Source organism: Triticum aestivum, chromosome 7B (genome assembly GCF_018294505.1).
Source record: "Triticum aestivum cultivar Chinese Spring chromosome 7B, IWGSC CS RefSeq v2.1, whole genome shotgun sequence".
Lineage (NCBI taxonomy): Eukaryota > Viridiplantae > Streptophyta > Magnoliopsida > Poales > Poaceae > Triticum > Triticum aestivum.
Window position 1 is genome coordinate 725,824,073 of NC_057813.1, and position 9,662 is coordinate 725,833,734.

Genomic DNA, 9,662 nt, shown 5'->3' on the forward strand with positions numbered 1-9,662 from the left:
CAGTGTTCTGGTGCGCCGCAAATCTTTATGAAAGATTTCTTGTTTCAGGTAACACTAGATTACAAATTTTGTTACTACTAGGGGTTGCCATGTTTCACGGAACACTAGATTATAAGTTTTCTACCACTAACAGTTCACAAAGCATCCAAATTTACAGTGAGCACACACTCAAAGAATCATGCTCTGTTTAACGAGAACAGTAGGATATTATATTGGTTTCTTTTGCCCAAAATATTTTTTTATATTCATACCTATCCCAATTTATGCACATTTATTTGACATTTTTTGTTGCTTGGTGGAGACCTATGTAGCGGTAAGTTAAATTAGATAGTGTCACGGGACCAGCTATGTATATTTTTCCTTAGACATGAGCACAAGAATCCATCGCGTTACAAAAGTAGACACATGGACCTATCAGGTATGCCTTTTTTTTATCATGTAGAGCCACATAAATCCTTTTCCCATGTCTGAATCCGTGACTATGTCTTCCTGAGCTCACGCAGTGTGTTATCGCACTAAGTTTTGTGTTTTTAGCAAGTGGCCAATGATACAATATATTTTGTCTTTTAGGATTTAGCATATCGAATAAATATATTTTGCTCTGACGCCAATTTACTGAGAAGTTACCCCTTGCTTGGTGTTAGGGATTGGATATATCAAGGAAACGTGTTATGTAGATAATAGATCATACTCCCAATCCCAGGCTTCTGTCTATTGCTTTTAGTATTTGACCTACTCTGAAAAGCCTTATAACTATATAATAGTACAAGCATCGAGTGAAAATATAAGAGATTTTTCAGTGTGGAGTTAGCTTTTTTTTTTCTTGCTAGACAAGATGATAAAAACTTCAAATGAAATAAAAGAATCTATCAGTGAATACATAGATCATGTAGACTAACCTCTAGCTGTTGGCCACATAAGAAATATAGCAATGTATTGGCCATAGTTCTCTTGCAGGATCAACTGATATTCTTATTGTTATACAACTTCTAAAACATTTATAAGTTCATATTTATCCAGCACTTCCCAGATGGAATTTTGTACGTTTATGGTTGTATGCTCATTGGAGATTTCTCTTTTGTGTAAAGCTTTAGCGGCACACCAGAATCTTCTATCAGAAGATGATGGGGCAGTAGCAACATGATATTGCTATATTTATCGTTGTCAATCTCGATCAAAAGATCCACTAACGACAAGGTATGCATCATTCATGAAATAATCCTAAAACTTTAATGTGCAACCCTTCGTAAAGCCTAGATAGCTATTAGTCTAAACAACATTTATTTCCACAAATTTGTAATCCTTTCATGAAGCTTTTATTTCAAAAAGATAGCCCACCCATGTCCTCCCAGTTTTTCTTCCAGGACCAACTTAGTAACTTGTATATTCACAATTCCTACCATTGATAATGCATGTTTTTCAGGTCAATACTGAATTATGCCTCTTCAAATAAAATCTATGAATTTTATCTTTTGACAAGTTGATTCAATGGGATGTTTACTTGCTATTATAAAATTTGTAGGTTATGGTAATTACACTTGCTCCTTGGATAGCAGCTGCTAAAATTTGCCTTCCATGGCAGCTGCTAAAATTTGTGTGGTTATGCCTGCTGGAGTCTTGATTATGGCAACCAACCTCAAATCCAATTGATCTGGCAGGTAAGCAATTGCGCCTATACTCTTTGGAGTCAACTTCCGGAGCTTACCTGCTGCCTCCACCCAATCATGGTACTATAACATTGGCTATTGCATGTATGGTAGGGTATTGATAATGGGATCTTGATCGCCCGTGATTGATTCTGTACGCCAATCCTTTCGCTTGGTCATATGTAATCCTAGTTGAACATAAGCTACACTTAGCAAATCAATTCCAGCAACTATTGCTTGATCTAAATGGGCCTTCATATTTGGTCTGCTATTTCCTTTGTTCGCTGCGCTACATGTATCGACAGAATTATTGGATGCAAATATCAATAGTCAGATGGTTGAGATGTAAGACCTATGATACCTGTAGATAGTTGTGCACATGCTTTCACTCCGCATAGATGCAGCATGTTAAGCCTATATATTTTTTCTGTAATAAGTGGCATTAAAAAGTGATATCCTAACATACACTTGAGAGTACAAAGAATTGAGCTACCTTCTAGAAGTTGCAGCTCACATGAATGTCTCCTCTCAAGGAATGCCAACTCTGCCTCTACCTTTTGCCACAATTCTATCCCATCAAACAAATTGATATAGTTGTTACTAACCATTTTTCCATTGGTACATACAGTGTGTAAGTTTTGAAGGCAGGCAACATCAGTAAATGTTATTGTTTTATATCCCCTTCACTAGCAGAATTCCATTACCGTCCTAAGTGATGGCAGGTAGTGTTTACTAAGATTTCCTAGTCTGAATGTGCAAGTAGATTCCGACAACTCGAATTTGGATTGATGGCTAGCTAGTATATGTTTCACAAAAAGATCACCTTAATTATCAACATATTAGGGCCATTATAAGTGCTTTGGATAACTTCAAGGATATAGTAGATTTTAACTGCAGTAACTCAATATAGTACAATGTCATCAAGACAATGTCCATATTATCAGTTAAGTTTGCTTATTTTGAAACAATGTACGGTATTTGCTACATCTATGCGTAGTGAAAGTTTTGCTGGGTAGTTTATTTTTTTGATGTATTGTTTGGTAGTTTCTTTAGACTTGTGCAAGAAAATCAGTGCAAGTCCTCCTGTTCCAAATTATTTTCAGACTGAAAACTTGTAACAACTATCATCTGGTTCGAGAAGAAAGAAAAAACAGAACAGCATGTAAAGAAAATATCATTTTAAGTTTAAAGCGACTAATACTCCCAAGAGTATGCACTCCCATGTCTAATCGGGTGTTTGACTAGTGGATAATCCTGTAATGTGGCTAACCGGCTATGAAACAACCTCCTATAAAAACGTGGAATCTGGTGCATGGCCTTTTTGCATGCACCGTAGCCTACTAATTGAATATATGGTACGTACTTTACAGGATGATTGTTAAGCTACCTGAGAAACAGATGAATGAGTATATACTACATGGGATGACATATATACTCCATACTTTACAGGATGTTAGTTAAGCTAGTAGTATATGTTCTCCTTATTTGAAAAACACATACTCCAAGTACAAAAAGCAGTGTGCACTCCATTGGGTGATACGTGGTATATACTACTTCATTGGATTAAAAACAAATTAGTTATTTATACTCTCCTTGTTATAAAATCAGTATACAGTTATGTAAAAAAATACAGTATATACTTCATTGGGTGATTAGTAGCATATACGTCATTGAATTGGAAAGTAGTATATACTTTAGCGGGATCTCAGATAATTTTAGTTTTCACTGGTGCTATATGTATGATGTTGTCTTTTTTGAAGGAGTGCATACATATTTTATATTTGTTGAATTGGATGTATATACTTATTAGAACTGAAAGAAAATAGGTACCACCCTCATCAAGAAATATGTAAAAATATTCTTTAGAATGTAAATGTGCACAAATATTACCGTAGGAGTATATACTGCCTCTTGGGGAAGGAAGTATATAATTGTTAAGTGGCGGTCAACAGGATACAGCTGTATCATATAACAAACATTTTTTCAGAATGCAAATACATACAATTTTAAAGGAGTTTATACTGCTTCTTGGAAAGGGAGTATATACTTGTCAAGTGGCCACAACAAGATACCTACTTTTCACGTAGATATAACTGATATTTTCTAGATTGAAAATATGTAGAATTTTAAATGAATTTATACTGCCTCTTTAGAAAGGAGTATATACTTGTCAAGTGGCGGACAACAATATACATACTTCTCTGGTAGTGGTACAGGAAGCTGTATCTTATAATAAATTTGTATCTTGAACAGAACATGGAACTACCCTTACATCTTTAAGAAGGATTAAATGCTAGAAAAATAGGGAGTGCAAAAAAGATAGTATCTTCCGCCAAGCTCCACATGACATAGAATATACTTCAAGAAAAATCGAATAGACGATGCTTGGTCAAATGAATTCAACATGCTTTATGATTAGTCTGAGTACAAGATCGGTATCAGTATGGGGTATTTTTTATAGTTAGTTCCCATGGACAATCATGCTAGTTGTGAAGGCAAGGAACATAGTCCTCCTGAAGTTAAGCTAAATTCCTCGGATCTTTGACTGGAGAAATAGATTTCGACTGGCATTGTTTGTCCCCGGAGGAGCTCTGGTGATTGCAAATGGCGAACATAGGAAAAAGAAACTCATCCAGCCTAAGCAAGATGAAGGAACAGTGGTGGGAAGAGAGAGAGAGAGAGAGAGAGAGAGAGAGAGAGAGAGAGAATGTAGCTGGGCGTGGCAAAAAGAGCTGGTTTTTCACTGGTTTTCTAGGTTTTTTCGTTCCTCCATTTTCTTCTGTGTTATTGGTTTTTTCTTTCTTTTTGGCTTTTCTTGTTCTTTTTCTATTTTATTCTCAATTTTTGTTTTTATATCTTTATTTAGTTTTAATGCTTTTTCGTTTTCTTATGTATCTTTTATTTATTCTTCTTCCGCTTTTGTTCTGCTTTCATTTTTTATTCTTTCTACTTTTTGTTCTTTGCTTTTTTTCTTCATTTTTTTACTTTACATTTTATTTTTTAGTTTCATTTTTTTGGTTTCTTTGTTTCTTTTGTTTTTATTCTACATTGTGTGTATATGATCACAATATTTTTCTAATGGACCTTTAATATTTTTTCAATGTTACTTTATCACTTTTTAATACATGGTTAACATTGTTTCTATACACAATTCAGCATTTTCCAAATAGTTGACCAACATTTTTGAAATGCTTGGATTAACATATTTTCTATGCACATTTAACATCTTTTTCAAATGCTTGACTAATATTTTCTAAATACAATATTAAGAAAAATTGAAAATATAGTCAACATTTTTTATTATACACATCTAACATTTTCTAAATGCTTTGTGCTGTATTTTTTCAAATGCTTTTATACATTTATTATATACATTATAAAATGTTCATGCTTTTTTTAGTACATGGTAAATATTTTTCTATTAATTTTTAACATTTTTCAAATGCAGGATTATTACTTTTCAAATGCTTTTTCAACTTCTTTTTAAATGCTTGGTTAACAGTTTTATATACATGATCAAATTAATTCATCATTTTTAATACACGGTAAACATTTGTTCAATGCACGTTTAAATTTGTTCCAATAAACATTGTTTCAAATACTTGATTAACATTTTTATATACATGATTAAGAAATCATCATCTATTTAATGCTTGGTCAACTTTTTTCTATACACATTAAAAAAATTCAAATTCTTGATCTATATTTTTGAAACTGTTTCAAAAATATTCATTTGTTCAATTAAAAATTTTCAAATACATGATCAAAAAAATTGTATACATTATTCATATATGTGAGAAATATTTTGTTTATACACATTTACCATTTTTCAAATGCTTTTTCAGCATTTTCTGAAATATTTTAATAGATTTTTTTGCATTGTATATATATTTATTATATTTTAAAGTACGATCAAAAGTTAAAAATTAATAAAAAAGTGAAATAGAAAAAAGAGGTCGTGGCCTCCGGCGCTGCTGGGCCGGCCCATCTATGTAAAATAGGAACATTTTTTAATATGTGAAGAAATTTTGTTAACCGTGAATATTTCTTGTCATATGAATAAATTTCACAAATTGTGAACATTTTTTAAAAACACAAACAATTTGGGAAGATTTTTAATTTGTATATAAAAAACAAAAAAGAGAATAAAATTGGGGGAATAAAAAGGGAAAACATAAACAAAAAACATGTTCAGGAAAGGAACCTTTTAGAAGGTTCCTGTAATATCTCAGTAACCTCCAAAACCCACTTCATCAGGCCCTCGGTCGTCCCTGTGTAATTTGTCAGGCCCTCGGGCAATCTATTCCACGTGTACCGCAACAGCGGGGGGTATTAAAAAATTGCGTTGTTCACACGGCCCACATCAAGGTTTCCTGGATAATTCTTTTTGCTTCTTCGGTTTCTTGTGCAGTTATTTGTTCATCTATTTTTTTTTAACAATTGAAGGAATCGATATTTTTGTTTAATATTTTTTTTTCAAATACATTTTTGCATCATACATTAAAGTTCCCCAATTTACCTTCATTTTTTCATTTTCAATTTCAGTTGAAATACATTTTTTGAATCCTTGTTGAACAATTTTCTTACATAACTTCAATATTTCTTCTCTTTCAAGGAATCAACATTATTGTTCAACATTTTTTATTTCACGTTTTTTTGTGTAATACATTTTGTTGCTACATTAAAGTACCCCATATTTTGTGTAATATATTTTGTTGCTAGAGAGAGAGAGAGAGAGAGAGAGAGATCACGGTCTCTACTACACGCTAAGTTGGTCGATCATCACTTAAACTTCAAAACTATGACCCACACACGTGGTTGGTCCACACCCTTCTCTCCCCTATTTGTCGGTCACCTTTATGCTCATAGAGAGAGAGAGAGAGAGAGAGAGAGAGACCATGAGGATTATACCTATGGCGATTAGGTATGTGAAGGAAATATGCCCTAGAGGCAATAATAAAGTTATTATTTATTTCCTCATATCATGATAAATGTTTATTATTCATGCTAGAATTGTATTAACTGGAAACATGATACATGTGTGAATACATAGACAAACATAGTGTCAGTAGTATGCCTCTACTTGACTAGCTCATTAATCAAAGATGATTATGTTTCCTAATCATAGACATGTGTTGTCATTTGATTAAATGGGATCACATCATTAGGAATGCTGTGATTGACTTGACCCATTCCGTTAGCTTAGCACTTGATCGTTTAGTATGTTGCTATTGCTTTCTTCATGATTTATACATGTTCCTACAACTATAAGATTGTGCAACTCCCGTTTTCCGGAGGAACACTTTGTGTGCTACCAAACGTCACAACGTAATTGGGTGATTATAAAGGTACTCTACAGGTGTCTCCAAAGGTACATGTTGAGTTGACATAATTCGAGATTAGGTTTTGTCACTTCGATTGTCGGAGAGGTATCACTGAGCAAGCATTGTAACTAATGAGTTAGTTATGAAATGATGTATTACAGAACGAGTAAAGAGACTTGCCGGTAACGAGATTGAACTAGGTATTGGATACCGACGATCGAATCTCGGGCAAGTAATATATCGATGACAAAGGGAACGACGTATGTTGTTATGCGGTTTGACCGATAAAGATCTTCGTAGAATATGTAGGAACCAATATGAACATCCAGGTTCCACTATTGGTTATTGACCGAGAATAGTTATAGGTCATGTCTACATAGTTCTCGAACCCGTAGGGTTCGCACGCTTAACGTTACGATGACAGTTTTATTATGAGTTTGTAAGTTTTGATGTACCGAAGGAGTTCGGAGTCCCGGATGAGATCGGGAACATGACGAGGAGTCTCGAAATGGTCGAGACGTAAAGTTCGATATATTGGACGACTATATTCGAAGTACGGAAAGGTTCTGAGTGATTCGGGTATTTTTCGGAGTACCGGAGAGTTACGGGAATTCGCCGGGAGAAGTATTGGGCCTTATTGGGCCATACAGGAAAGAGAGAGGGGCTGCCTAGGGCAGGCCGCACGCCCCCCAAGGCCTAGTCCGAATTGGACTAGGGGGAGGAGCCGCACCCCCTCCTTCCTTCCCTTCTCTCTTCCCTTTCCTTCTCCCCTACTCCTACTACATGGAAGGTCTCCTAGTTGGACTAGGAACGGAGGGTGTCCTACTCCCGGTGGGAGTAGGACTCCTCCCTGGCGCGCCCTCCCTTGGCCGGCCGCCTCCTCCTCCCTTGCTCCTTTATATACGGGGGCAGGGGGGCACCCCATGACACACAAGTTGATCTACGGATCGTTCCTTAGCCGTGTGCGGTGCCCCCCTCCACCATATTCCACCTCGGTCATATCGTCGCGGAGTTTAGGCGAAGCCTTGCGCCGGTAGAACATCATCATCGTCATCACGCCGTCGTGCTGACGGAACTCATCCCCGACGCTTTGCTGGACTGGAGCCCGGGGAACGTCATCGAGCTGAACGTGTGCTGAACACGGAGGTGCCGTACGTTCGGTGCTTGGATCGGTCGAGTCGTGAAGATGTACGACTACATCAACCGCGTTGTGATAACGCTTCCGCTTACGGTCTACGAGGGTACGTGGACAATACTATCCTCTCTCGTTGCTATGCCATCACCATGATCTTGCATGTGCGTAGGATTTTTTTTGAAATTACTACGTTACCCAACAGTATGACCCGTCCAGGAGGGGCCGGGTTATACCTATGGGGATTCAAGATATGAAGCCCATGAGGATATTGAAGATGACGGTTCACACGCAAGGGACCAAGGCCCAAGAGACTTAAGGCCCATAGGAGTAAACCGTCATATGTGTAAGACTTGTATTGTAAGGCATATATAGTTATTCACCGAGCCGGACACGTTGTCTATGAGCCGGCTAGGACTCCATGAGTCGTTGGGCATCAACCTATGTATATAAAGGAACGACCCGGCGGCAGTTCAGGCGCCACCGGAAGCAAGGGGGATAGGGCCCCCCTTCTTCTTGTTCTTCCTTGACCTCCTCCCTAGATGGGAGAAGGGTTTCCCCTCTGGTCCTTGGCTCCCATGGCTTGGGAGGGGCGAGAGCCCTTCTGAGATTGGATCTATCTCTCTGTTTATGCGTTCTCAAATTCTACCCCTTCACCGTTTCTTTAATATCCGGAGATCCGTACCTCGGATTGGGGTGAATATTTCATCCAGATTTTTCTTATAAAATTAGCTTTCTTGCGGCAAAAGAAGGGAATCAACCGCCTTACCGGTGGCCCACGAGAGTGCCAGGCGCGCCCAGGGGGTGTGGGCTCGCCCCCTGTCTTGTGGCCACCTCGGACACCGTTTCGCGTTGATTCTTCCCCCGGAAAATCCCAAATATTCCAAAATAAGTCTCCGTCCGTTTTTATCCCGTTTGGACTCCGTTTGATATTGGTTTTCTGCGAAACATAAAACATGCAACAAACAGGAACTGGCACTGGGCACTGGATCAATATGTTAGTCCCAAAAATAGTATAAAGAGTTGCCAAAAGTATATGAAAGTTGAAGAATATTGGCATGGGACAATCAAAAATTATAGATAAGACGGAGACGTATCAGCATCCCCAAGCTTAATTCCCGCTCGTCCTCGAGTAGGTAAATGATAAAAAAGATAATTTTTAATGTGGAATGCTACCTAGCATAATCTTGATCATATGTATGTGGTACCTATATGATGAATGGATGTGGCTATGTATGTATGAATTTAATGTTGATAGCATTTTTTTGTTTATATATGTTTTTTCATATATGTATTAATTTTTTATTTAGGTTGTTAGTAGATATCGATTTTAGGTTAGTGCATTTTAATTAGGTTAGTGTAGAGGAAAAAGTAAAATAAGGAAAAGGAAGAAAAGAGGAAGAAGGAAGAAGGAAGAAAAAGAAGAAAAAGAATGAGAGGAAAAAGGAAAATAAGAAGAGAAGAAAGGAGAAGAAGAGGAGAGGAAAAGAAGAGGAGAAATAAATAAGAAGAAGAAAAAATAAGAAAAAGAAGAGGAGAAGAAGAAAGGAATAGAGGAGA